This window comes from Sturnira hondurensis, unplaced genomic scaffold, assembly GCF_014824575.4.
Source record: "Sturnira hondurensis isolate 20B ecotype Veracruz unplaced genomic scaffold, ASM1482457v3 Scaffold0013994, whole genome shotgun sequence".
In the NCBI taxonomy this organism is placed as follows: Eukaryota; Metazoa; Chordata; class Mammalia; order Chiroptera; family Phyllostomidae; genus Sturnira; species Sturnira hondurensis.
Genome location: NW_028086625.1, coordinates 529,870 through 557,706, shown reverse-complemented (window position 1 = coordinate 557,706; position 27,837 = coordinate 529,870). Strand labels below are relative to the sequence as shown.

At 40.9% G+C, this 27,837-nt stretch overlaps 1 pseudogene; it reads left to right on the top strand.

Moving 5' to 3' along the window:
- The first annotated feature begins 11,680 nt into the window (after positions 1-11,680).
- On the top strand, positions 11,681-25,142 carry LOC118998352 (RWD domain-containing protein 4-like; annotated as a pseudogene).
- Positions 25,143-27,837: the final 2,695 nt, after the last annotated feature.

Sequence of the window (27,837 nt, the reverse complement as noted above, 5' to 3'; positions counted from 1 at the left end):
CACACATTTGCACACAGTGAGACGGACCACGCAGGCCCCAGGGGGCGAGGGCTGATGGCGGTGGCACACTTGCGTGCAGTGGGACAAAACGTGTGGGCCTGGTGACGGTGGCAGCTGCCGCACCTGTGGGGGCTGTGGCAGGAGACGGCAGACGGGATGCCATAATTCCTTGTTGACCCCGCCCCCACATACAACGTCACAACCCAGCGACTTAGTTGCCCTGCTCTAGTGAACACCTTAGGGCTCCGATCCTGCTAAGGAACAGGCACGAACTGCCCGAAAGATGGCGCAAGAAGAACTCAAAGTCCCAGAGCCAATAACTCTCAGCGACCAACAAATTGCCAGCCTCTCAGAAGCACAATTCAAAACACTGTTTATCAGGATGCTACCAGAACTGGTTGATTATAATCACAAATTAGAGGAACATATGAAGGCTAAACTAATTGAAATGAAGGGAGATACACAGGAAACCAATAGCGATGGAAAGGAGACTGGGACTCAGATCAATGGAATGGACCAGAAGGAAGAACAAAACATCTGACCAGAAAGGAATGAAGAAATGAGAATTCAAAAAAGTGAGAAGAGGCTTAGGAACCTCCAGGACATCTTGAAACATTCCAACATCCGGATTATAGGGGTACCAGAAGGGGGAAAGAAACAGCCACGAGTGGAAAACTTATTTGAACAAATAATAAAGGAGAACTTCCCCAGTCTGGCAAAGGACATAGACTTCCAGGAAGTCCAGGACGCTCAGAGAGTCCCGAAGAAGTTGGACCCAAGAAGGAACACACCAAGGCACATCATAATTACATTGGCCAAGACTAAAATGAAGGAGAGACTCCTAGAAGCAGCAAGAGATAAGGGGACAGTCACCTATAAAGGAGTACCCATCAGACTGTCAGCGGATTTCTCAAAAGAGACCTTACAGGCAAGAAGGGGCTGGAAAGAAGTATTCCAAGTCATGAAACCCAAAGACCTACAGCCAAGATTGCTTTATCCAGCAAAACTTTCATTTAGGATGGAAGGACAGATAAAGTGCTTCTCAGATAAGGTCAAGTTCAAGGAGTTCATCATCACTAAGCCTTTATTACATGAAATGCTAAAGGGACTTATCTAAGAAAAAGAAGATGAAAATATGAACAGTGAAAGGACAGCAAATACACAGTTATTAACAACCACACCTAAAACAAAAGCAAAGCAAGAGGACAGCTAGATCAGGAGTGGAACCATAGAAATGAAGAACACATGGAGGGTTAGCAACGGGAGTGGGAGGAGGAGAAGGGGGGAGAAGGCACAGAAAATAGCATAGATGGTAGGTAGAAAATAGATATGGGGAGGGCGAGAATAGTGGGGGAAATATAGAATCTAAAGAACTTGAGACACGTGGTTATAAACTAAGGGGGGGAGAATGGTGGGGGAAGGAGTGTGCGGGTGCAGGGGAATGAAGGGGGTAATAGAACAACTGTAATGGTATAATCAATAGAATATATATTTTTTAAAAAACTTGACAACAAGACACAGCAGGGAGTCTAAAACCTAACAGCCAGAGAAACTTCCATCCCTGGAGACTCCTGCATAGACTCCCATTCACTAGATTCTTTTTAAGAATTATTTTATTGTTGTTCAAGTACAGTTGTCTGCATTTACCCTCCACTACTCCCCCCACCCCGTCCATGCCCACCTCCCTCCCCTGATTCCATCCCCTTTGGTTTTGTCCATTTGTCCTTTGTAGTTGCTCCTGGATATTCACTAGATTCTTTAATTTCCCATCAGTTGAACTCACTGATAGTGTATCTTTCCCAAAAGCCAACAAAGCCATCACCTCAAAAATCACCACAGTGGCTGTCAAGAAACCTTCGTGCATTCGCTTTAGCGCTGCGCGCCACCAAGACTTAAACGGCCTCTGAGGGCACTATCATTTCCTGCCATCACCCCTACCACTGCCCCTTTCAGGGCTATTAGTTTCGCACATGATCGTAAAGGCTGTGAGGCTGTGACCTACTCACTCTGAATCAAGTGCAGTTATGAATCCGCCCAGACATTATCTGTGGGTGACGTCATCGGGCAAGGAACATGGCTACTCCCAGGCGTCCCTACATAAGGGGCGCCATCTTAGGACCTATTCCGTACAATGGGCTGTTCCACAGAAGGTGGGGGCGGGGGTGCCGTTATTCATGGATAGAAACCTTGTGAGTGCGAGCTTTGGCAGCACCTAGTCTTTGGAACTGGATTCTAATGGTCTGTGCAAAGTTTACAGAAGCAGAGGTGGCAAACTCCCATCCCTGAGGAGAGAGGAGAAGTTTCCAGATATTCGGTGGAGATACTACTGGGGAGAGGGGGAAAGGATTAGTTTCTTCCTAGGAGATGTCACTAGGAGGAAAGAAGTTAGGATGGTACAGTCCTCCCTTCAGGCCAATACTATTGGGCAAGAGAGGGATGGAGGTGACGCCAGGAAACTGGGCAAAAGAGTAATGAAGGTCCCCTCCTGGAGTATAATGGTGGAGGAGAGGAGTGAGGTGTCAGGGTGGTGCAATCTTCTCTTGATGGCGGGGGGCGGGGGGGGGGGGGATTAGTATGGAAGAGACTTGAATTCCCCTCAATATCGATTTCCTGCATTTTCCCACTAAAATAGTAGCTGGGAATAATAATTATAATACTAATCTTCAATATGGACAAATAATGTTTTTCAGTATATCCTCCTGCAGAAAGCCTTCTCTGACAAGAGGTAGAGGGCTCCTTCCCTGCTGAATGCATTTTGAACCCAACACATTTCAAGTTTAGGCCCTGGCTAAACTTGAGTATGGATTGCTGGGTACCCTAATGATATTCAGATCTCTCTGGGCCTCAGCTCAAAAATCAAGAGCGTTAGATTGTCAGCCTCACAGAGTATTCCATTTTTTTGTCTCTCCTACAGTATTGTGAATTGAATAGGAGATAGAATGGCAAATGTGAGAATATTGCTGTAACACACACGCTTCTACAGAAATTATCAAAACTTATTATTGTCATGACTTCTCAACATTTCAAATCCTGGACTCCGTTAACTTCCATCATCAATGCCTCCTTGGCTGATCTCAAACTTGGGACTTTTTATTGAATTTTTTAAAATAACGTATTTTATTGATTATGCCATTACAGTTGTCCCCTTTCCCCCTCTTAATTCCCCTCCACCCTGCACCCCCCTCCCACCCACATTCCCCTCCTTTAGTTCATATCCATATGTCTTAAGTTCTTTAGCTTTTACATTTCCCATACTATTCTTGCCCTCCCCCTATTTTCTGCCTACCATCTATGCTACTTATTCTCCGTACCTTCTCCCCCTCTCCTCCTCCCACTCCCCTGTTGCTAACCCTCCACGTGATCTCCATTTCTATGGTTCCACTCCTGATATAGCTGTCCACTTAGTTTGCTTTTGTTTTAGGTGTGGCTGTTAATAACTGTGAGTTTGCTGTCCTTTCACTGTTCATATTTTTTAACACCTTTTTCTTAGGTACGTCTCTTTTACATTTCATATAATAAAGGCTTGGTGATGATGAACTCCTTGAACTTGACCTTATCTGAGAAGCACTTTGTCTGCCCTTCCATCCTAAATGAAAGCTTTGATGGATAGAGCAATCTTGGATGTAGGTCCTTGCATTTCAAGACTTGGAATACTTCTTTCCAGCCCCTTCTTGCCTGTAAGATCTCTTGAGAAATCAGCTGACAGTCTGATGGGAAGTCCTTTGTAGGGGACTGTACCCTTATCTCTTGCTGCTTCTAGAATTCTCTCCTTCATTTTCATCTTGGCCAATGTAATTATGATGTGCCTTGGTGTGTTCCTCCTTGGGTCCACCTTCTTTGGGGCTCTCTGAGCTTTGTGGACTTCCTGGAAGTCTATTTCCTTTGCCAGATTGGGGAAGTTCTTCTTTATTATTTGTTCAAATAACTTTTCCACTTGTTGCTCTTCCTCTTCTGGTACCCCTATAATTCAGATGTTGGAACATTTAAAGATGTCCTGGAGGTTCGTAAGCCTCTCCTCATTTTTTTTTGAATTCTTGTTTCTTCATTCTTTTCTGTTTGGTTGTTTGTTTCTTCCTTCTGGTCCACTCCATTGGTTTGAGTCCCAGTTTCCTTCCTATCACTATTGGTTCCCTGTGCATTTTCCTTCATTTCACTTTGTGTAGCCTTCATTTCTTCATCTAATTTGAGGCCAAAATCAACCAATTCTGTGAGCATCCTGATCATCAGTATTTTGAACTGTGCATCTGATAGGTTAGCTATCTCTTGGTCGCTTAAAAGTATTGTCTCTGGGGCTTTGATTTGTTCTTCTGTTTGAGCCAAAAATTTTTGGTCAGGGTGCGCCTGTTATATATGAGGGGCAGAGCCTTAGGTGTTCACTAGGGTGGGGCAACCCAGTGGCTTGGTTGTGATACTGCATGTCGGGGCAGGGTTAGAGAGGGAACAATGGCGTTTTTTCCGCTCTCTGTCGGATTTCAGTCTGCTCTACCACTTCCCACAAGCAAATTGGGCCCTTCTGATGCTGGTTCCCTGGGTGGGTGGTCTTGTGTATATTCTAGGACCCTGTGGGTCTCTCCAATGAATTCTCCTGTGAGGCTGGGATTCTCTCCTGGCACCTTTTCCATCGGTGGTTTTAGGCTTTATTTCCTGGTGCTGGAGCCCTGGGTTGTGTGGTCTGTCTCACTGCCCCTTTTTGCCTAGTTTATCTGCGCGTGGTTGTGTGACCATGGTCAGTCCTGCACCACCTGCATTCCCCAGTCGGGCAGCCACTGCCTTTTCCTTCTGCAACCCGTCTCTGCTGGCCTCCGACTGCCCCTCTTACCTGTCTGGTTGAATGGTTGTTGGACTTCCATACAGTTCAATTTTCTGTCTGTTCTGGTTGTGTTTTTGTTTCTAAATCTTTGTTGTCCTTAATTTTGGTTGTGCGAGGAGGCACAGGGTTTCCACCTACACCTCCATCTTGGCCCCCATTTTATTGAATTTATTGGGTGGCATTGGTTAACAATATTAATACAAGTTACAGGTTCACAACTCCAAAACACATCATGTGTACTCTATATGGCCTTTTAAAAAAAACTCTACCAACACCTATATTATACTCTTCTGATCTGGATTCATGTCCTATATTAGTGATTCCATTATCAATTTTCCTTTATTTGGACCCTGAATTTAAACTGCTGCTAACCCTTCCACAATATATGCCCTTTATAGCTTGAGAGACTAGGCATATGTTAATTTTCCACTATCAATGTCTCTCAGGCCTAGATCTCAACTGTCAGACCCTGGTTAACTTTTCAACTATCAGTGTCTTTTAGATTCCTCCAAAACAGTCCTCTGTTATAGATGTCTGGTTTCAAGTTCAAACCAAAGAAGTAATGATGTTCGTAAAGTAACAGAGACCCAAGTTCAAGAACTGGACTTAAAGACCATTGAAGGTAGACATTTATTCATAGAAAAAGTCTGCTTATAGGCCTGGGCTTATGGCCTATAAAAACGAGATGCTGATTTCTGGCAAAATCATTAACTGACATTTTTAGATCAAACCAAGGAGAATGATAATGGATACATTAATATTTTTCTAGGATATAGACATGGAATAGTTAATGGAGGGTTCAAGGTCAGAAGCGATGGTTTGTCATTTCAGAGATTAGATTATAAAAGACCTTGGCTGCCATTTTGTGTGTGCATTCTTTCTCCCTCTCCATCCCTCCCTCCCTCCATCCCTCCATTCCTCTTATGTCTCACTCTGGGAGAAGCTACCTGCTATGTCACAATGGCACTCGGTCAGACTTTGGAGAAGCCCACATTCCAAGGACTCTTGCCAATAGCCGGTAAGGAACTGAGGCCTCCAGTCTGTACCCATGTAAATGAGCCATCTTGAAAGTAAAACCTTCAGCCCCAGCTGACTGCAATCCAAGTTAATAATTTAACTGCAATGTTAGGATAAAACCACTGCGATAAAACCACTCAGCCAAGCCACTCCCAAGTCTCGATCCTACAGACACTGTGAGATAATAAATGTTTGTTGTTTTAAGCTTCTATGTTTAAGAGTAATTTGTTACATAGAAATAGATAACTAATGCGGGCATTTAAAGGCTTGGTATTTCATTCATCATGGATTTTTACATTAATTTTGACTTTTGGAAATATTGTACTAAATCATTATTTATCTTTATTACTGAGTTTTTTGTCCTCCTCCTAAATTTTGCACTTTGAGGTGAGTGCCTTACCTGCCTCACCTTAGTCTGAGCCCTGCTGAGAAACCTTGTTCTCTAAACTCATAGACAATCAGAAATTTTGCCATTTGAAATTGTATCAGTAAGAATAAAACATACCACTCTTGTTTGGCGTATCCAAGCCACACAGAGAAGCAGCCTCCATTTCTAAGCCAGGCTCTGAGCTTCAAATAAGGAGCATCTGGAGCAAACATGTCACATCTATTTTTGCTTCAGTGTTTCCAAATAAAAATATCCTTGGATCTAATTCACAGTCCAGAGGTAACATTGACTCTTTTACATACCAATATGCTTTACTTTGGGTTAATCAAAACACTTCATTTAAATTTTAACTAAGCTCAGTGCTTCCCCAAAACCCTATAGTAATTCTATTTTTTTCTCTGTTTGGTGAGATTTGGGTGATCAACCATCTCTGTTTACTCAGGACTAAAGGTTTTACTGAAGCAATGGACATTCACTGCTAAAATTAGGGAAGTCCTGGGAAAACTGGGGCAAGTTGGCTACTGTAGATAAGATTCCCCCATGGTTCTTATGGTCTGTGGTTTCCCCTGCTGCAGCAAGTTATTGAACCCATTTCTTTGGGACTATGGATGTGACCCTGGTGGTCTTTATTAGATAGGCTTTATCAAGGTCATTAATGTTGAAGTCTCACAGAGATTGACTTTGAGGTCAGTCCTATTATACCTTGATGGTGGAAAAATCAACAGGCTTGGGCTCAAGGTCCTGATCAGAGGGATATTGATGGAGTAACACTTAGTTGAAGGCTTAATGCCAAACCATACCAGATAAGCATTGACAGTAGAAGAGTTATCAGAGCTCTAGATTAGAGGTCATACTAGACCTTTACTAATAACATTAAAAATTGGTCCAGAGTTGGTGAAAATGTTAATAAGGGCCTGGATTTTAAATTTTGATGAGAGAGCCATTGATGGTAAATTGGATAACAAATGACCAAATTCAAGAGCCGGCCAGATAGGCCATGGTGGTGGAAGAGTTAATAGATGACAACAATTTGAGCTCTCTGGTCTAGACCAAGTCTGAGGGATGTAGATACATGGTACAGCCAGCCAGTAGCTGTGTATGAGAGATGGAATCTGGCTTCTGGTGGCCAATAGGATGAAACAGCAGCCTGTTACTAGGAAGAAGCCTCTGTTGCTATTTGCTCAGTGAGAGAGACAGAGTCTAGCCAGAGTTGCTACAGAAATATAATTACCCAATGCCTGAAGGAGAAGTTGGCTTTAGTCTTTTCAGCCTATGGTAAAATGTTACCAGGTAGTAACCCCCACTGCCACATGAAATGAAGCAGCCAAAGTGGCTCTGGAGAGGCACAGTTAGCAAATGGCTGAGAGTAAGAATCAGGCTCCAGCAGGGGTCTGTAAATCAGCAGAGGTCCCCATTGTCCACTGCAGGTAGAGGGCAGGGCATAGACTGAGGGAGTACAGACAGATGACACAGCTCTGTGCAGAAAGTGGAAATGGGTAGGGCAAGGCCTGAGGTTGCTTTCACATGGTACAGCTGACCAATGGCTCTGTGTGGGAGACAGGTTTTACTCTCCATGGCTACTGAAATGCGAACATCCCTGTTGCTATGCAACAATACCTTTACTGTTCCAAATTATATGAGTAAGAATGAAACCTCTCACTCTTTCCTGGAGAATCTGAATCACTTTGACTCAGAAAAGCAGCCTCAATTTCCCATGCAGGTGGAAAAGGAGAGGGGAACTTAGCATGAGGGTCTCCAGACAGATGACACATTAAAAAGAAAAAAACAAATTAAATATAATAATACATTTTATATAAACTACATGTATAAAACATTGTCATTTCAACATGTAGTCAATTTTTTTAAGTTATCAATAAGATATTTGGTGCCCTGGCTGGCGTAGCTCAGTGGATTGAGCGCGGGCCTGCGAACCACACAATTGCGGTTGATTCCCAGTCAGGGCACATGCCTGGGTTGCGGGCCAGTTCCCAGCAGGGGACACACCAGAGGCAACCATACATTGATATTTCTCTCTCTCTCTCTCCTTCCTTTCCCCTCTAAAGATAAATAAATAAAATCTAGGGAAAAAAATTTAAAAAAAGCAATATGTTTAAAAAAAGATATTTGGCATTGTTTTTGTTGTAATAAGTCTGTGAAATCAGATATATATTTTACACTTACATCTCAATTGGAATGCTAAATACTCATTAAAATATTTGATTTGTAGTCAGAGTTCATAAAATTTAGTTGAAAATAGATTAATATTCACAAGTCATTCCAAACATACTTCAGAAGTTTTCCAGTAACTAAACTGAGTATCTATTTTAAGTGTTATTAGTTAAAATAAATACAATTAAAAATTTAATTCTCAGCTTCAAAAGCCTCATTCCAAGTGCTCAGTAGCAACATGTGGTTAGTTTCTGTCATGTCATAGGTCACAGTACTAGACAACATGTCATTGATGGATACAGTTGAAAGAGCCATGGTTTTGAGTTGTAAACCAGAGTAGCATGGGTGGAAGAAGAGTTCATAGAGACCAAGGATAAAGATATATGAGACAGGTGTTTGGGTGGTTGGTGTTACAGGCTGTGAAAGAGGAGAAATTCACAAAGAGAAGAAAGTGCAGAGAGTAAAGTTTTTATTTTAGTTTCCCAAAGGAGGGAAAGGGCTATGTGCAGAGATGTACACCAGCACCAGCCCTGAGGGGTGGGGGCTTTGAGAATTTGCCAGATAATGAAGCAGTTGCAGAGCAGGATGTTTCACTTGGGCTGCAACTTGTTTCGATGTTATCTTTGGGTGCAGGGTCTGGTGGTCATTGTGGTCTGGTATGTCCTGTCCTGTAAGTTCCAGGAGCCTCAGTGCCTTCAGGGTGCTTCCAGTAATTTTCTAGTCCTGAGGATAAGGGCTCATAAAACAATTAGGGTGAGTCGTGCTTTATGGAGTCCAGCTAGCTCTGGGAAAAAGGGCCTGAGAAAGTGGCTTTTATCCTATTAATAGGCACTGGTGGTGAATTGTTGACAGAAGCCTACATGCAAGGCCAGACCAGGATTGCACTGGCCATGGAAGAGTTAACAGACATTTGGGTTTGAGGTCAGGGTCCAGAGGCATTGATACTGTAGGGTTGGAAAAATTTGCCTTCTACCCTCTAGGACCTTTGGTGTAATAGTTAAATTAACATAAGACAAGTTAACAAGGCCAAAAAAAGCTCAATAACATATTAAGCAAAATTTTAATATAAAAAATTAAAAGAGCTTATTTGGTCATTGCTAACCAAAAAAAAAAAAAAAAAAAGAAAAAGAGAGAAAGAAAGAAAAAAAACCCAGTCTTGGGGCACGGAGTCTAAACCACCTGCCAGCTGCATGGTAGGTACAAAAAACAAGCATGGCCTTCATCCCAGAGTTTTGTGAGTTTTCATACGTCAAGCAGTGCAGTGAAAATGTAAGCCATTCTGAAAGGATTTACCTTAGCTACAGACAAAAGGGGTGGGGGAAGGTGAAGCGGCTAGTTCTGGGAGAGAAGCAGCAGAATCCACTGTAGAGTCCATAAAGCTCCTGTGTAAACAAGAAGCGGAGGCTCCTGGGGTTCCATGGCGCCTGGCTATTTTCTTTTTCTTTTTCTTTTCTTTTCTTTTTTTTTTTTTAGATAATCTTGGAAATAGCCACCAAGCTTAAGCAGTCTTTTGTTGGTTTTGCACTGCAGTTGTTAATTGATTAACCCCTTTTTGTCTTTCCCTTCCACCCTCTGCTCTGAAGTAATTTAATTTGGGACTTCAGAATTTTCTCCTTGTCACTGTATACCTCCTGTAAACACGAAAAAGACCCAGGAAAACAGAAACTCTCAGAAACGGTGGAAACCATCACCTTAAATAAGATCTTCAGCTGAAAACAAAAGGTGTTGGGGTGGGGGAGCCAGTTATGGGAGGCTCTCAGGAAAAGCACAGTAAACAAGTGTAAGGCTGTTATGCAGATTTAAGTCATAGCTTTTTCCATTGATAGGGGTTTCTAAAGATTGAGTCACTCCCCCCTTCCTGCAGACACCCTGACAAATGGAGATTTCCCTTACAAATGTAAATGTCTCCTTACAAAGGATAACTTATTGGTTTTCTGAGCTCCTCCCCTGAATGCTTTTTCTTAAAAACAACCAGCCTAAAATAATACTTATGCCAAAGAGACCTTTTGGGGTGGAAAGTTCTGCTCCCCTATAATAGTTTGAAATAGAGGTTCCCAGTCCAAAAAGATAGCATAGACACATTTCTCCCCGTTCATTCCTGCTATGCACAACCATCAACCCTGGAAATAAAACAAAGACAAAGGAAAACTATGAAAGGTGGTCAAGAGAAGGTGAGCTCATTTAGGATCCCAGGACTGTAGGTACAGCACAACTGTAGGGCATCTTATGTCCCCCTACCCAACAGAAAAAGGCAACTCAGGCCCAGCGTTTACCAATGCCCAACCTAGCAACATAATGCAGCTCAAGTAGCCTCCCTGGATCAATGGAAGTCCCTCTAAGAACATAAGACAAGCCTCACTCCGCAAGGGAAGGAAGTTCACTTGTAATAAGTGGTCATGAGAAGACCACTTCTCCACTGGGCCTGAGACTACTCTCCCCCATGAGCACCCCTGGAGCAGGCAGCAGGAACCTGTAGGAGGGATGCAGCCACAGCAAGAGGCCAGGCCTGGAAAATTCTCTTACCTTGAAGTTCCCTGTGGGGGTACAAAAATATATACTTTTTCTTCTACCTTCTAAATTCTTCTACTGTGGCCAATAATCAAATTAATAGAAACAGGTTAACAGGAGAAAAATCAAAGTTTTAGTAGGGTATTAGATTTCAGGAGTAAGAATGGGCAATTTATAGGTAGTTGTGGAAGACCAGAACATACATGGCAGAAAAATTCTTCCTAGGCAAGTCCAGGAAGCTCAGGGAGTCCCCAAGAAGTCAAACCCAAAGACGCACACACTAAGGCACATCATAATTACATTACCCAACCTTAAGATAATGAGGGAATCCTAAAAGCAGCAAGAGAAAATGAGAGAGTTAGCTACACAGGAGTGCCCATAAGACTATCAGCTGATTTCTCAAAAGAAACCTTGCAGGCAGGAAGAAGCCAGAAAGAAGTATTCCAAGTCATGAAATCCAAAGACCTACAGCCAAGATTGCTCTATCCAGCAAAGCTTTCATTTAGAATGGAAGGGAAGACAAAGTGCTTCTCAGATAAGGTCAAGTTCAAGGAGGTCATCATCACCAAGCCCTTATTATATGAAATGTTAAAGGGACTTATCTCAGAAAAAGAAGATAAAAACCATGTACAGTAAAAGGACAACAAACTCACAGCTATGAACAACTGAACCTAAAAAACAAAAACAAATTAAGCAAACAACTAGAACAGGAATAGAACCATAGAAGTGGAGATCACATGGAGGGTTATCAGCAGAGGAGTGGGAAGGAGAGAGAGGGAGAAAAGGTACAGGGAATAAGAAGCATAAATGGTAGGTGCAAAATAGACAAGGGGAGGTTAAGAATAGTATAGGGAATGGAGAAGTCAAAGAACTTATATGTACAACCCATGAATATGAACTAAGGGGGAGAATGCAGGTGGGAGGGGGTACAGGGTGGAGATGAACAAAGAGGAGAAAAAAATGAGACAACTGTAGTAGCATAATCACTAAAATGTATATATTTGTTTTAAAGAAGGACATTTTTTCTAGGCAACTCAGAAACTATGGGACACAGTGAGTAACTATCTAAAGGGCTTGGAGTCTTCCCAGCTAATGCTAGGGTAAGATTCTTAAAGTGATTAAGCCAAGGCTCCCTCTGTAAAGCAGGTTTCTTTGTCTGAATTTCCTGAGCAGGAAAGAGGGGAGGGTCAAAGGTTTCTTAATAAACAGCTGAAAATCACTATCCCCAAAAGACAGCTACAGGGTGGGAAAGGTTTTGTCTCTTCATCCCAAAGATCTAAGATTCCCTTCTCCCAATTAGATGTCTGGGACTGGTGGGTGAAAAAGTTGCAGTAAGGACCCAGCAAAATGGCCATACTTGTAATACCCATCCTCTGCCCAAAGGCACTGTGGCAGGCAGGGAGAATCAGCAACAGGTACCAGCCACAGCAAACATCCTGGCCCAGCATGCCTACTTTGCCCTTGTAAGTCTGAGATACTCATTCCCCGCACAGAGACATCTGGGCAACCAGAAGTCACTAGACAGGGCAGCCCGTTACATCCCTCTACCACTGAGAAACACTGAAGGCCTGTCTTGTAGAAATCGGTCCCAAACTGTAAGGCAACACCGGCAAAGACAAGTGGGAGCCCAGAGGAACCATTTAGACCAAGCAGATGAAAAATAACACCACAAAGGCTTTGAAAATTCAACTGTTATTGTAACATCATGAAAACTAGGCCAAAATCTGCATGCTAAACCTAAATAGGGTGACTGGCTGCTGCAATAAAAGATTTTAATGGGACCCAGAGTCTCCTAACATCCCTAAGATACAATAGAAATCCCTAGGATACAATAGAAAATTATCCATTATTCCAAGAACCAGGAAAAAGTCACAGCTTGAATGAAAAAAGATAATTAACTGATGCCAACACTAAGATGACTCGGATATTCAAATTATCTGACAAGGATTTTAAAGCAGCCATCATAAAAATGTTCCAACAATCAATTACAAGTTCTACAAATTATCATGGGACAAATGAAAAAGAAGAAAAATCTCAGCAAAAAATAGAATTTTTTTAAACAACTGGAAATTATACAACTTAAACATACAGTAAAACGAATATAAACTTCACTGTATGGGCTCAGTAAGAGTGGAGATGGCAGCAGATGAAAGACAGATTGGTAGAATTCATCCAATCTGCACAACAGAGAGAAAGTTGACTGAAACTATTGAACAGAGATTCATAGATCTGAGAGACACTAACAAAAGGTCCAGCGTTCATATGATGGAAGCCCAGAAGTCTCTTGAAAAGCAGTGAGGTCAAAGACTGAATTGACAGGAAGAAAAATCTGATTTCCTAAAACAATTACAGCAGGCCAAAGGGTGGAAGGAAGAGACAAAAAGGGGTTAATAGTTAACAACTGCAGTGCAAAACCAACAAAATACTGCTTAACTCAGTGGATATTTCTGAGATTATCTAAAAAGAGAAAACTCAGGGCCATGGAACCCCAGGAGCCTCTGCTTCTTGTTTACACAGGAGCTTTATGGACTCAGGGATTCTGCTGCTTCTGTCCCAGAACTAGCCGCTTCACCTCCCCCCACCCCCTTTGCCTATAGCTAAGGTAAATCGTTTCAAACTGTTTCAAAATAATTTACATCCTCACCCCCCTGCTTGACACAAGAAAACTCTTGCAAAACTCTGGAATCAAGGCCATATTTGTTTTTTCTACCTAGCATGCAGCTTGCATGTAGTTTAGACCCCATGCCCCAAGACAGGATATTTTTTTTGGTTGGTTGGTTGTTTTTGTTTTGTTTTGTTTTATTTTATTTTGTTTTGTTTTGTTTTGTTTGCTAGCAATGGCCTAATAAACTCTTTTCTTTAAAAAGACCTTAAGCTGCGAAAGTTAAAATACTTTGACAGAATAAGTAATTAATGTCCCAAATTTGGCAAAAGACACAAACCTATAGATCCAAGAAGCTGAGGGAATCTCAACGTGGTATATCCAAAGAAATTCATGTCAAGATATATCATAAACTTTTGAAAACTAAAGATAATGAAAATAATTTGAAAGCAGTTAGATGGAAACGAAGCATTACTTTTAGGGGAACAGTAATTTTAATGACAGCAGATTGGATGGGGGAATTGGGGAAATGGTATTAAAGGGTACAAATTTGCAAATGCTACATATGTAAGTCTTGCAGATCTAATGCACAGCATGGTGAATATAGTTAATGATAATGTATTATATACTTGACTGTTGTTGTGGAGAAGGAAGAATCTTCTCTATCCTGAAGGTTCTTTTGACTGATTTAATAATCAAATAAGTAAGAGACAAATCAGAAAGGGAAAATAACCAAATTTAATACACAGAATGGGGCAAAAGTACATTTGTGGTTTTTCATACAGAAAATAATACAATAATTAATAAGTAATATAAGAATAAACCCTGTGTTTCATATATCTACAACTGTAAACCTACTTTTTGCCTCACCCTGTATACATATGTATGGTAACTTCTCATACATAAGAAAGTCAGAGACCTCCACATGCACAAGAGGTTCACAGAAAGGAAACATGGGGTATATAAGACATTCTGAGCAAGCGATGAGAGGTAAGGTGCCTTGGGGACTTCAAAGGGTCATTGCAGAATGACAAAAACAGTAGATGTTTGGTAAACAAGGATTTGCCCTGCCATATAGGTGGGTTAAAGAGAGATAATCTTTTACTATGGGCAAGGCCCCTAATTCAAGTTCTTCTATAGTTAAAGGAAGGGCCAGAAGTTTCTCTTGATCCTAAAGCTGAAATCGCCTTAGCTCAAAATAATTCACATACCACTGAGGCACATCTTCAGGTGGCTCATTCTGAACCACCATATTGCCTGAAAAGTAGACCTTAAATTTTCTCACTGCAGAAAAGAAATAACTATGTGACAAGAAGGAGGTAGTAGCTAATGCTATAATGGTAATCATCTTGCAATAAATAAGTGCATCAAATCAACATATTGCACACCTTAAACTTACACAATGTTATATGTCAACTATATCCCAATTTTTTAAATGCAAAATAATTTGTAAAATAGACTTTTAAAAAATGATAGCAGATCTGTCATCTGGATGCCAGAAGGAAGTGGCTTAACATTTTCCAAAGTGCTGGGAGAAAATAATTTTCAAATGCAGATTCTATATCTGGTGAAACTATGCGTGTGTAAGAAGAAGAAATAAAAAGCTTCTGGGTTGGTGAACACATGGAGATTTGTGAAGAATGGCTCACCTGGAGAGGACAAGAAAGCTCCAAACTCTCTCCTACATACCTTGACCTGTGCATCTCTTCCACCTGGCTGTTCCTAGGTTATATCCTTTTATATTAAACCAGTAATCTAATATGTAAAATGTTTCTCTGAGTTCTGTGAGTAACTCTAATTTATCTAAATTAATCAAAACCAAGGAGGGAGTCATGAGAACCTCCGGTTGATAGCCAGTTGATCAGGAGTTACAACTGGTATCTGAAGTGGTAGGGGAGAGGCAGCCTTGTGGGACCAAACCCTTAATTTTTTAGAATGGCCATTTGAATGGCATTTACTGGAATTTATGTTTTTTAAAAAGCAATCTTGTGATTTTTAAATATTTATCTATTGAGTTAGAGAGACAGAGAGAAAGAGAAGAAGGGGTAGAGAGAGAAACATTGATTTGTTGTTTTACTTATTGATGATTTTTGTCTGTGCCCTGATCAAGGGTCGAACCTGCAACCTAGGCACATCAAAACAATGTTGTAACCAACTGACCTAGCTAGGCAGTGTGCTATTGGGAATTATTAATTGAAGCTATCTCTGTAACTGAAGGACATAATGTGATCTTAAAACCTGAAATAGCCATAATGTCTAGGATGACGTTGGAGAAGTGAATGGCAGTGCCCAGAAGAGCGCCATCATGATGTGGAAATGGTTTATACAGGATGGTGCTGCTTGGGGAATGCAAGGAGGAGGTACTCGCAAGCAGGGAGCCTCTTTTCCCCTAGGACTGACTCTGAAACTGTCAGAGTGAAAATTCTGTTTTCATTTGGTCAGTGCCCTATAAACAGCTCTCAAGTGACTGATTGGATAGCTGTTCCACGGTAAATGGACAACATTCTGTTTGGATGGCCACCACTCTGATTGAAGATAAAAACAAATCAGCCCAGTGGTTTGCAGTGCATGTTGTTTGCCCAGCAGTTATGGAATACCTGGATAGTGGTAAAAGCCCACATGTTTATGATTTTACCGAGTCTTGGACTGTAGCCAGTGGTCTGGCCCTATGGTCAAGCAGAATGACAATGGAAACCTGGCCTATTAAAGGGATGCCTGTGCAAGGCATGATCCTATGGAAATTTGAGGGGCGCATTAAAGTAGGACATGTCGATGCTCATCAGATGAACACCTTTCCAGGTTTGGAAGGTAGCTGGAACTAACAAGCAGGTATCCCCATGTACTCATTTAAGGTGGCCACCTTGGGTCCATAAGGTGTGTAGACATGGGAGTCTGCAGCAATGCAGAGATTGGTTGAGTATAGACATAGTCCTCTTACACTCTCTGAGGCACAAAATGCCAATAACAACTGTTCTGTCTGCCAAGAAGAGAAGAAGACAGTACAGGCTGCTATGTGGTACACTCCCTGAGGAGAAGGCCCAGAATATAGCTGGCAAGTCAAACTGATGCCAGTACCCCTGGGGGGTACAAATGGATCCTGACAGGAATAGATAATAGGACAAAAGCCACTTTCTTGGGCCCTCTTTCCCAAAGGTAGCTGGACCCCATAAAGCATGACTGACCCTAATTGTTTTGTGAGCCTTAATCCTGAGGACTAGAAAATTACTGAAAGCACCCTGAAGGCTCAGAGCACCTAGAGAACTTACAGAACAGCATGTACCAGACCACAAAAATCCTGACTGGAGCCTGCACCCAAAGATAACATTGAAACAAGTTATAGCCCAACTGAAACATCCTGCCCTATAACTACCCTATTACCTGATAATAGTCCAAAGCCCTAAGCCCTCCGGGCTGGTACATTTCTCTATACAAAGCTCTTCCCTCCCTTGAGGATATAAAGACCTTACTATCTGCACTTTCTTCTCTTTGTGAATTCTTTCACAGCCTATGTCACCAACCACCCTAACAATAGACACTGACTCTAGACTGGGCTTGGTTTACCCGAGTGATAAATGCAAATATTCAGAGTATTACAATATAAAAGAACCAGGACAGGAGATGGTGCATCAATTTGGATACCTGAGCATCATCTCTTCAAACCAAGGAACACACTTTATAGCTGATAATGTCCAACAATGGGCAGAGATATCATCTGCAGAGTATTATTTTCATAGAGAATTAGAACATGCAGTTAAAACAGTGTTTGTCTTACTGGACCCTACCTGCTGAGGTCCACACCTCTTCAGCCAGGGACTTTCTACTGCCCAAGGGCCAGGGGTCAGTGTGACTGTTGTCTGTGGTATGAAGGGTATGCCTTCTGTAGCCAAGGGCATGGAACAGGGACTCCCCCAGCCTTGAGGACACTGTTCTCATTTTCTCTTCATAGATTTGAATGCCCTCAGCCCAGGAGGTGCCCCATGACCCACACTCATGGGGCCAACGAAGACCAGAGGTGGAACTGGAAGCATTACATTGTATATAGAAGGAGATGACACTTTCTGGGAATTAAGCCCAATTTCATTTCAATATAGCATACATGAAAATGGTAATCCCAAAGCTTTCTTAATAGAAATGTCCTGACTGAAAATATACTCAGACACCTCCAATTACATCACGAAGGCTTTAAAAATGCCATATCCTGAGCTGTAAAGCAGAGTATTTTACCCAAGTATATTACAGGAAGCAGTGGAAGTTAATCTTGACACTGCTACGACCTGTACCTTGTTCGAATATACTGAGAACAATAAAGAACATTTTATGGAAAATTATCCTGTTAATTCTACAATATATATAAGCAATATCATCTCAGTTGAGGCTCCTAAATAGCCCCATCAAGTAAAGAAAAAGACAGCCCTGGCCAGGTGGTTTAGTTGGTTGTAGTGTCATTCTGTACACCAAAAGGTTACAGGTTCAATTCTTAGTCCAAGCACATAACTAGGTTGTGAGTTTGATCCCCAGTCAGTTGGGGCGCACATCAATGGGGCAACTGATTGCTGTTTTTATCTAACATCAATGTTTCTCTTCTTTTCTCCCTTTCTCTCTCTTCCTTCTTGTCAGTGTAAAATTAATAAACATGTCTAGGGTGAGGATTTTTTAAACATTAAAAAAAAGGACAAGGGGTCTCTTTTGGAGCATGCCCACACCTTTCTTCCCCAGGTTTGTACAGCTGCAGTTGTTTGGGCTTCCCCCAGATCCTGTCTCCAAGGCCCCCTTTTCTCTGGCTTTCCAGTGAAACTAACAGCAGTTCCACCGTGGCTCACTATTTCCTATAATGATTCTAGAGAGCCAAAGCAGAGCACTGCCTATGCTCTCTCCTGTTGCTTGTTCTACACTAAGCCTTTCCTTTGTTTTACTGTTCACAGCTTTAATAAACATACTGTCAAAAATTCAAAGAAAGATTCCCTTTTCTATACATCTTCACCAGCACTTGTTAGGTCTTATCTTTTTTATGATAGCCATTCTAGCAGGAGTAAGGCGATATCTCATTGTGGTTTTGATTTGCATTTCTCTGATAATTAGTGGTGTTGAGCACCTTTTCAACTACTTGTTAGTAATCTGTATGATTGTTTGTTTGTTTTTGGAAAAATGTCTACTCAGATCCTTTGCTGATATTTTTAAATTAAAAAAAAATTTGCCCCGGCTGGTGTAGCTCAGTGGATTGAGCATGGGCATGCGAACCGGACGATCACGGTTCGATTCCCAGTCAGGGCACATGCCTGGGTTGCAGGCCAGTTCCCAACAGGGGACACATAAGAGGCAACCATACATTGATATTTCTCTCCCTCTCTCCTTCCCCTCCCCTCTAAAGATAAATAAATAAAATCTTTTTAAAAAATCACAATTTTTTTAAAATTTATTTTTAGAGAGAAGGGGGAAAGGAAGGAGAAAGAGGGAGAGAAACATTAATGTGTGGTTGCCTCTTGCACACCCCATGCTGGGGACCTGGCCCACAACCCAGGCATGTGTCCTGACTGGGAATCAAACTGGCAACCCTTTGGTTTGCAGTCCGGTGCTCAATCCACTGAGCCACACCAGCCAGGACTAAAAATTTTTTAAAGAAAGAGGTATTTATTTTATTTTTTATTTGTCTTTAGAGAGAGGGGGAGGGAGAAAAACATGGATGTTTGAGATACGTTGATCTGTTGCCTCTCACACCCCCCAACTGGGGACCTTTTGGCTCACAGGTTGGTACTCAATCCACTGAGCTAAACCAGTCAGTGCCCTTGGCTGATTTTTTAATTGGATTGTTTGTTTTTATTACTTTTTAATTTTTTATCTTATTGATTTTTAGAGAGAGAGGAAGGGTGAAAGAAACATCAATTTGTTGTTCTACTTATTTATCCATTCATTGGTTGACTCTTGTATGTGCCCTGACTGGGGATTGAACCTGCAACTCTGGTGTAGCAAGATAATGCTCTAACTATCAGAGCTACCTGGCCAGGGCTATTTTTATTATTTTTTAACTTTATGGCCTAGGAATGTTGATTTATGTCAAATAGCTCAGGTAATAAAAGTACTAAAATCAAGATTCCCAAGATCTGGGACTTATTCTTGTTCATTGCTGCATCTCCTATCTCCAGCAACTAGATCATGTCTGGTACACACACTATGCAGGTAATAACTGGTAAGTGACTGAATCATTGATTACAGTTATTAATTTTTAACAAATGAAAGTTTCTATATAAATGCTTTGGCCCTGGCTGGTGTGGCTCAGTGGATTGAGCGCTGACCTGTGAACCAAAGGGTTGCCGGTTCAATTCCCACTCACGGCACATGCCTGCATTGTGGGCCAGGTCCCAGTAGAGGTTATGTGAGAGGCAACCACACATTGATGTTTCCCTTCCTCTTTTTCCCTCTCTTCCCCTCTCCCTAAAAATAAATAAATAAAATCTTGAAAAATGCTTTGGAAGAATTACTTTAGTAATTGAGAAAGAACTTGCATTAAGTTTTAATTGTTGACAATGAATATGATAGGTGGACAAAAATTATTGTAAAAACACTAGTGGGGAGAATTTTTAAAATTGAACTTACAAATGCTAGAAGTAAGGAGAATGACAAAGGGAAAGCCATTTAACTTTTTGGACTATTTCATCTTATTTATGTGGTTTAAGAAAATTTTCAGATGTCTTAGGACACAGTAGTGTAAATATTTACTTACTTTGCAGGAAATTAAAGGTAAAAAATTGAAGGTTACATCTACTTATATCAATTTTTACATTAGTCTTAGTACAGAAGCTGCAGTGAAAGAATCATTATACTTAGAAAAGAAAAAGAAAAAAGCCAAGGAGAACAACTTTCAAAAGTTCAGAAATGTGCCCTGGCTGGTTTAGCTCAGTGGATTGAGCGCGGGCCTGCGAACCACACGATTGCAGTTCGATTCCCAGTCAGGGCACATGCCTGGATTGCAGGCCAGTTCCCATGAGCGGACTCACAAGAGGCAACCATACATTGATATTTCTCTCCTTCTCTCCTTCCCTTCCCCTCTAAAGATAAATAAATAAAATCTAAAAAAGAAAAATATGTGCCTTTCTTTAAAAAAAAAAAGTTCAAAAATGTGAACTGGAAGATAAAACAGATTACAAAGAGGAACTTCCTCAAGGTTGGAACTGGGTTGAGGTGGTAAAGTATTTAAGCAAAACTGGCTCTAAAGGTGATGAGTGGCTTTCAGCATTTGAAGCAAGGGAAGAGCATCCTTTAAAAATATACTGGGGCCCGGGCTGGTGTGACTCAGTAGATTGAGTACCAGCCCACAAACCAAAGGGTCACTCATTCATTTCCCAGTCAGGGCACATGCCTGGGTTGTGGGCCAGGTCCCCAGCTGGGGGCATGCAAGAGGCAACCACACATTGATGTTTTTCTCCCTCTATTTCTCCCTCTCTTTCTCCCTCCCTTCCCCTTACTCTAAAAATAAATACAAAAATCTTTTTAAACTGCTTAAAAATAATAAAAAATAAACTGGGGCCCTGGCCACATAGCTCAATTGGTTAGAGTATCATCCTGATATACCAAGGTTGCAGGGAACATACAAGAACCAACCAGCGAATGCATAAATAAGTGGAACAACAAATTGATGTTTCTTTCTCTGTCTCTTCCTCTCTCTCTCTCTCAAATATAAGTAAGTAAATAAATAAATGTTAAAAAATAAACTGGGTTCAAAGTATTTTATTACTCTTTTTTGGTCTTGAAGTGGGTTTTCATAAAACAATTTTTGTATGTTTTTTTACATAAAAGTGTTTTAGGGTGAAAGTTCATAAACAGATTTGGTTGTATTAAATTATTTTCAGAAACTTGCCTTAATAAAAGGTGAAAATATTGCTGTTTAGTGTACTTTCAAAGCTTTTTATGCTTTGTCAATGGACAAATACAGAAGATAATAAATAACCAATGCTAATTTGTATGATCTTATTCTAGAGATAACTAGATGAGTTTTGTGATAAACTTTTAAAGCAGCATGAAGCCCTTTTCAAAAACTCTTGTCCCAGTAGAACAGAACATGCATAAACAATTATTCAGCAGCATGATCCATATTAACAGGCTTCCTGTCTTAATAAAATTTTCATTTCTTCTTTCTCTTAATTACTGAAGCATGAATTGCTTCAGAGACATTTAAATACTGGCATTTGAGCTTTACACATAATATTCTTTGTAGTGCCTTTTTATTTTTCAAGGGTGAACTACTTCTCTTTAACAAGAAAATATTTGTTTAGCCCTGGCTGGTGTAGCTCAGTGGATTGAGCGCAGGCCTGTGAAGCAAAGGGTGAATCCACTGAGCTACACCAGCCAGGGCTGAGGTCTTCTAAATGATTTCATGTAAAACCACATTTCAAGGTTTGTTTCTTTTCAAGTATTCAAATGTGTTTCTAAACCCAAGCATCTTTATAATTAGAAAGAAGTATTTGAAATGCTAAACTGTACTACACACTTGATTTTTTAAAACAAATCATTAATGGAAGAAACCATTAGTGCAGTTTTATCATGAAGTTATTGATGTCTTTGTGAGATTTACAGTGATTCTGTACCTGCTCCCCAGCTTTAAAATACTTAGGACTACTGCAGTGGTATCTGGAAGGGGAGGTTGTTGGTTCCTCAGTTCTACCTGTAAAGCTTGGGTCTGACTTTTCAAAGAACAATTAAATTTTCAAGAGGTTTTCTCAGCATAAGAGCAGTTTGGGTTGTACTCATGATTTTTACTGGGTTAATATTGGCTTCAATTGAATCATTGGAATTATAAAGTAATTATGGCAAGAAGTTTAATCTCATTTTTAAAAGCCAAGTGGCACTTTATTTCTTGAAATAATATGACAGAGAGAAACATTAAAATTCAGGGCCACTGAAATATGTTGACTTTTGGTTTGGGGTTGTATGTGTATGTTTTGTTACATTGATTTGCTTGTTTTTTAAAGAAACAAACTGCTACATCTGCTAGTGGAAGAAAATACTTCGTTTTGCTCTGAAGATTCCAAAATTGTTCAAGCTTATCATGATTCATAGATTACAAAGAATAATGCTAATAAAATGACAATGAACTATTTTTACTCTTTTTGTGTGAAATGTACAAATTCCAGGGGGTGATGTAGCAGTGGTGCCTCTTGCTACTTTCAGTAAAACACTGAAATATTCTCTCATTAATATTGCCATCACCATTTAACACCCCCAAATATATTTTCTCAAACTCTGCTTACTTAAAATTGAGTAGAAGGACATATTATAAGCAATAAAATTTGAATTACACACACACACACATACAAAACAGTGGTTGTCTAAAACTAGGAGATAAAAGCATGAAGGCCTGGCTTACACACCTTCATGAGTGTGTGTTCACACTCAACATGAACATGAGTTGAGGCTAAAGGAATGTTTGTACTGGATACATTTTTCTTTTATTTGGTGGATCTGGGGAAGTGAGGGTAGGAAAGGTGCTGGTATTCTTTCTTATCCACATCAACTTTTCCCCTTTACTTGATGCAATAGTAGCAGGACCAGAGCTGTGACTGCAAGGGCCGGAAACAGTGATGATTTCTAAGGAAGATACACTGTAACTGTGTTTTTAACCTTTATGTCAGAATTCCGAGGGTCTGATGGGGCAGGAAGGATGTGCCTTACCTCATCTAGATAAATTGGGGCTAACAGTGAATGCAGCTCTATTGCCTGGTGGTAAAGACAGCCCACTCATTGATTTTGCACCTGTGTGACCTTACTCTAATATGAACAGGAGTGCACTAAGGAGGAAGCACTTGCTAGACTAGTATTGCAGCCTGCAATCTAGGCCAGTAGAGTGGCCAAACCTAATGTCCCTTCCAGAGGTGGAAAAGCTTGGGCATAAGTGGAGAGGGGGAAAAATAGTAGCTGAGGGTAGGGGATGAATAAATGGGGTATGTAATGGGAGAAATCCAATATTATATTAACATCTTAAAAGAGATTCAGAGCAGGAGATAATATTGTCTCATAACTGGATTATACCAGATGCCTGAAAAGGTTAAGCCATACATTGTGGAGACCACTCCTGCTTTTGGAACCTGACAAGATCAAACAGAAACCTGCAAACCTGGGTGGCCTCACCCTGGGAAATATTTTTTATATGAGATGAAGCTGGACTGGGTACTTATTAATGACTGAATGAGATTCTAGTAATGTGCGAGTATCCTTTGACTTTTGTGATTGTTTTGCTATTAAGGATCAGTGTTACAAGGCCAGGGGGTGGACTGTGATATTGTGATTTACAATAACAAATACACATGGACAAAAACTAAGGGGGTGGAAATGGGAGGGAGGTGGGAAGCACCAGGGGGGGCTGGGGTGGGAGTAAAAGACAGAAAACTGTACTTGAACAACAATTAAATAAATAAAATTTAAAAAAGAAATATAGCCCTGGCTGGTGTAGCTCAGTGGATTGAGCACGGGCTTGTGAAGTAGAGGGTTGTTGTTCGATTCCCAGTCAGGGCACATGCCTGGGTTGCAAGCCAGGTCCCCAGTAGGGGACACATGAGAGGCAACCACACATTGATGTTTCTCTCCCACTCATTCTCCTTCCCTTCCCCTCTCTCTAAAAATAAATAAATAAAAGATATTTTTTTTTAAAAAGAAATATATATTTGGTCCTTATCCCACTCTCTGTCACAGAGCTCCTAAAACCCTTAAGAGTTCTTAAGTGGTAAGAGCAATAAGTTCTCTTGAGTTGTTAATGAGGTGACTTTTGAAACACATCTAAAGGTGGGGGTAGCTTGCCTGGGGAACAACACTGGGGCAACACCCTTTGAATATGGGGAAACCTCCTCCTGAAGTCATATCTCAAAAAAGCATCAGAGAATTCATATGAAGTCAAAACCTTATGCTTGCCCTGAGTGTGATAAAGCTTTTTCCTGGAATTCAGACCTCATTAAGCTTGAGATAACACATACTAGAGAGAAATGCTATAAGTGTAGTAAATGTTGGAAACCCTTCTTTATTACATCACAACTCATTAGAAATAAAAGAATTCACACCAAAGAGAAGAGAAGCCCTAAAAGTGCCCTGAATGTTGGAAAGTCTTCTCCCAGAGATCCTACCTCATTAGGCATCATGTAAGTCACACTGGAGAGAAACCCCATGATTATACTCAGTGTGGAAAAGCGTTTTCTCTGAAGTCAGACATCATTAATCATCAGAGAATTCACATAGGACAAAAGTCCTATGAATGCAGTGAATGGGGGTAAAACTTCAACAGAAAAACACCTTACTAGATATCAGATAATACATACTGGAGAAAAGCTCTACGCATGCACAAAATATGGAAAGGCCTTCAAACAGTATCATATCTTATTTGACATCAGAACTCTCAGACTGGAGAGAGACTCTATGAATTCACTAAATATTGGAAGGACTTATCTCAGAAATTATACCTCATTAGGCATTACATAAACCATACTTGGAAGAAACCCCATAAATATAATGAATGCAGGAAATCAGAACTCATCCTTCATCAGAGGATTCACGCATGTGAGAAGCCCTATGAATGTAATGAATGCAAGGAAAAGTTTTTCCGTAAAGCATCCTTTATTAACCACCAAAGAACTCACACTGGGCAGAAACACTATGAATGTACTGAATAACTGAATATGGTAAAGCCCTCTTCTGGAAGTCATAACTAATTGTACACTCCAGAATTCACACAGAGAAGAAACCTTATGTATGTATTGAATGTGGAAAAGTTTTTTAGCACAAAGTAATATCTCATCATATACTATAGAACTCTTATATATGTCCTGCAAGTGGGAATGCTCTTAACTGTGGCTCTAGATGTACTAAACATCAGAGATTTTACTCTTGGAAGAAATTATAAGTTTAGGAATTTAAAAAAGCATCGTATTTTAAAAAATAATACAGGGGAAGTTATATGTGATGTCAAACATTTTTAAATATTTGAAAAATAAGGACTTGAATAAAAACAAAACACCATAGCACACCTGAAAAATTAGGAATACTTACTTAATATCATCACATATTCATTTCGGTTCTCAGGTTTCTCCCAGTGTCTCCCAGTTTTATTCTTACATTTAGTTTGTTCAAATTGAGATCCAAACAAGATCCACAAATTTCATGTGGTTAATATGACTCTTAAGACTCTTTTTAAAAATATTTTATTTATTTATGCCCTGACTGGGAATTGAACCAGCAACCTTTGGTTCGTAGGCCAGCACTCAACCACTGAGCCACACCAGACAGGGCTGATTCTTAAAACTCTGAATCTCTAAGTTCTCTTTCCTCTTTTTTTCCCTGGCAATTCATTTGTTGAAGAATCCAGATTGTTTTACCTTAAATGTCTTCAGTTCTGGATTTTCTGATTGTATCACCATAGTGTTATCACCAATCTTCTCTGATTTCTACATTTGCTTTAAACTAGTACCATAGTTGGATGTAAAGGCTTGATAAGATTCAGTTTTGAGTTGTTTGGTAAGAGAATTTAATAAGTTGTGCCATGCATTTCTTATTACATTACATTGGGAAGTACATAATGTCTGATTGTCTTACTTTTTGTTATGCTAAGATTGATCAGTGAATTTAAGTGGTGGCAGCCTGATCCAACCATTAAAATTGCTCATCAGCTTTTTCCCATAGTTTGAACACATCTGATAATAACTATTTAGATCTTTTACTTCATTAGGAGTTGCAAAGTATTGATATTTTAACTTGCTGCATTTATTTATTTCATTCTTCTGCAAAGAATATGATTCCATTCTCAGACCCACCCTTTCCTTAAGTGGTAAAAATTAGTCTCAGCCTGGCACTCTCAACCCTGTCTGTGTCTCCATGTGGACACCTGGCACTATTCTGATGTGGAGAGTAGGGCAGCATGACACAAAAGAATCTGTTCTGACTGCTTCCTGCTGGCCCTTTGCCCACTGCTCAGTAACTTTGTCTCAAGGCTTCCAAGAGATCCAAGTCCATGTCTCCTGTCCTTGTGTCTGACGGCTGTCAGACTCAGAAAACCCTGTGGTGCAGTATTGGTGGAGGAGAGGTAGGAAGTGTTAGAAATGCTTGAGAGATGGAGGTGGGAGGAGGATGATCTGATCCAAATGCCTTTATTCAATGCTGAGCTAACAAGGGTTGAGTCTAGACCAAATGCAGCCCTGAGGAGTGGGGAGAGGCAGGAATGGGGTTATTCAAAGAAAAACAAGGGGATTGTGGGGAGATAAGGGAGGAATTAGTCTCTTTCTTCTGGGTGCGTGCCTCAAGACTTCAAGATGAGAGTTGGGACAATGGGTTAGGGAAAGGGCCGGATGTCCCCAGGTACAGGAATGTCAGTATGACCGCTGGCCACTGTGGCTGGCACGAGGTGTCTATTGTGGGAGGTGGGAGAGAGTTTTGATTAAGCCTTGAGCTATCTAGCGAGCCAGGATAACTGAGTCATGGGCAGCCCAGAGGGCTGGAAAACTGGCCTGACCCTTTCACAGGAAGTGGTCTCCTTTTTCAGGCTGTCCAGATATTTTGTACATACTGAAGGAAGATACACAGTACCACAGGGACAGAGAACTGGGTGTGGGGAGGCAGCAAGGGGCCATCTCAGGGGAGAGAAAAGACAATACAAGGGACATAAGGGTCAGGACACAAATATGGGTAAGCCCTCTCTCTAGACTGCCCCCTCTACCTTCAGACTCTATGTTCCTTTCTCTTCTCTCTCTCTCTCGCAGTCTCCCAGGCATCCCTCCTTTCTCCTGCAAGGCCAACAAGTCCATGACCTTGCCAACCTTTTTAGCTGTGACTCACATGCTGGGCCCTGGGGGATGAGAGTTTTCACTCTTAGACACGAACACATACCTCTCTTGAGTGACCAACATTCACAAAAACCGCCAAGGACTTTTGCAAATACCTGGAGGCAAGACCTAGAGTTTCAGTTGGTGGATCTTGGAGTCCTTGATACCTGTTCACTGAGATTTGGTATCCATGAGACTGCTGGACACCCAAGTGGGGCACAATGCTCACTGGCTCATAGGCTCAATGCTAAGAGTATTCCAGTCTCTCCATGAGCATCAATGAGAGCATAGGCCGTGCAGGTCCAGGCCTACAAATGGTGGAGCGCAGCGAACCCCCTGTTGCCTCTGAGTTGGGCCAAAGTCCAAACACGTACCCACTCCCATCTGCTTCTCACCATTTCCCCTAGTTTTTTCGTTCATTAAAATATATTTCACATTCACATATCACTTTGTATCCCTTATAGTTTATCTATCTATCTATCTATCTATCTATCTATCTATCTATCTATCTATTTTTAGAGACAGGTGAAAGGAGGGAGAAAGAGAGAGAGAA